Consider the following 3002-nt stretch of genomic DNA (forward strand, 5'->3'; position numbering starts at 1 on the left):
TCTATTGGTAATGTGTGTGTAGGTTGCCAAAATACCATCACGTGTCAAGACAAGAGTGCCCGTTTCTGAAGAAACACCCAGGCATGAAATGTAGTCACTCCTGCCAGTGAGACTCAAGTCAGAGACGTGCAGTTTCTGTGACGCACAATTCAGAAAAGGTGGACCTGAGGACCTGTCAAAGGGTCTGTTCCGGCTTTCTAGCTATGAATAATGGCTATTTGTTGAATTATTTTTTATTTTTTGGGGATTGTTGTGGCATTTTGGGATGACCATATAAAATCACTAAACATTTTTTGTTGTTTTTGCTGGACAGCAAAATTACACAATTTCGCATTGTCACTGATCCTGATATTGCAGAGCCACATTTATCCATTCCACACATAGTCTTCCCAATTCTGAGACTGGTGCACTCTGATACACGAATGCCATTCCTGACCAAGACCTCACAACTGATGTCAGCACAGTTTTTTTTTTCTTCTGAAAACTAAGCATTGGCTTGTAATTACATTTTTGCCAGTCTGTTTGTAGCCTGATCACATCCCACATAGTATGTCAAAGTTTGGGTAGGTGGGGGTCACACTGAGCTTCTATGTCACTTATGAAAAGCACATTTTATAAACAGCAAGGTCAACAACCTGCATATAACAAGGCTCCTTATTGACCAGCCTCAGGATGCAGAGAACGCCTTCTTGCTCAAACAGAAATCTGTGTAAATGTTTACCCAGACCTTTTCTTTTAACAGACTTCCAGTTTTGTTTTGAGTGGGTAACTGCAATTTGGGAAAACCGCAACATGATTTTGATCCCATATGCCACAATGTCCTGTAAATACATAGAAAACAAGAATATAAGCACATATGAATATGACCATTAAGCTACAACTCTCATCAGCCTTTCATATAGTTTACTTTTCAATAGCGTAATCATTTCTTTGTTGCTGTCTTGATATATATATATACATATATATATTTTACATTCACAATTTAAATTAGAATGACCAGATAATTTCAGCTCTATTTAATCATACATATTGTTCTGTCAACAATACTAACCAAACTATACCTCCTGCAACTAACAAATGGTTTATCAAAACATTTGACCAGCATAATTCTCCTCTAATTTCTCTCTCTCAGTATTTTATTCAAAATAATTCAACAAGTAGGCCAATATTTATCGACTTAAAAAAATAGCATTGTCCCAATTAATCGGGTGCATCCTTTGGGACACAGCTTATGTTGGGCATTGGTTTGTTTTATGATTTATGATGAATGTTTTATGATTTAAATTCAAATATAGGCTATATTCAAATGTGAGGTTAACCTGATCAAGAAAATACCATGTGGTTGGTCAGACAATGACTGCCATTCAGAATGTTGCAATTGTCAACTATGTTACCTGTCAGCCAATCATGTGGAGACAACTCTTGGATAGCATAGTTGTCATGAGTCTAGTATGTGTGCCGGTATACGGTAATACGATATATCACAATAATGATCATACACAGTATTGCCATTGTGGTCACTTCAAAATACAGTTATTCAGATTTTTAGAAGGCATTTTAAGAATACCTTTCCCATCAACTGGTTAAAATGCACTACATTGCTGCATGCTGCATCAAAGAGGCATGTACACTCTGTAAACAATCTCAACAGGGATGAGAAGTCGGCGGAACGAGTGAAGGAGACGCACTGAATGAAAATGCACATTAACTCTCTGACAGCAGATGGCGCTTATGGAACAGTAGAAAGGCAGCCGTTACCCCGGTAACCACATAAACAAAGCTGCTGTGCTACTTTCTGTTTCTGAACAGTATTAAATGTTTTAAACAGCCATTCATATTTTTGCATTGTCAACGGCATTCACCATAGCTCAAAACACTTTTTACATTTTAAACATTTTGATTCTTTATTACTGTTCGGTAACATTTCATTACAAGGCTCCATTAGTTAACATAAACTGACAATGAAAACTACTTCTAAAGCATTTATTAATCTTAGTTAATTTATAAAACGTAAGTAATAATATTATTTTACTGTATTTAATGGAACTGAACTAACATGAACAAACAATAATCAGTTGTATTGGTTTAATGAACAAAAGCAAAGAATAATAAATTCCGTAACAAATGTAGCTATCGCACATTGTCAATGTTAGTTAATCCATTAACGTTAACTAATGAGACCTTATTGTAAAGTTTTAACTATTCTATTTTTATAATTCTTTGGCACTTTTATCTGTTTGATATGGAGCCCCGCACATGACGTGCAAGAAAAAAAAGTAAATTGTGTGCACGATTTACTAATTTGTTCCCTCAATTTGTAAATCGTGCGTACAATTTACTACTTTGTTCGCTTGACTTGCTAAACCGTCCAAACGATTTACTAATTAATTCCCTTGATTTATAAATCATGTGAACGATTTAGCAAATCGTGGGAACAAATTAGTAAATCATGCGCGTGCACTATTTAGCTATTTTTTCCTGCATGTCATGTGCGGGCTCCGTAGTTTGAAACATTTGTTTACTTCATTTTTTTTTTTTTTTGTGCATTGCTTCATTGTAGTTTAAATGTTCAGTTATTTTTTATATAAGAAAAAAGGGATCAAACTTGTTATAGTATGATGACAATTTTTTGCAACTTATTACAATATCGTGATAATACCTTATACCGCGATGAAAGCTTCAGCATGAAAATTTGATACATCTCATGCACATGAGTCATTGGCCTTAGTTAGCATTTTATGTAGCATACTAAAGACCCACAATTATATTAATGCCAAAATTGCAGCGTGATGTAATGATCTCAAGCATGTTCTTCACTAACACTGCTGTACTTTTTTATTTCTATCACATGTGAGACCGCGCCATCTCGTGGATTTCAATATTCAGTTTAGTACAGCGGTAAAATCCAACAAGACGCGCTTTCTAGTGATCTGAGGCCAGCAGAGACGTCGACATCGCGGTGATTCTCGCGAGGACTCGGTTTGGAGCGCAGGTCTGGGATC

The sequence above is a fragment of the Gobio gobio genome (genome assembly GCF_949357685.1).
Source record: "Gobio gobio genome assembly, chromosome: 2".
NCBI lineage: Eukaryota > Metazoa > Chordata > Actinopteri > Cypriniformes > Gobionidae > Gobio > Gobio gobio.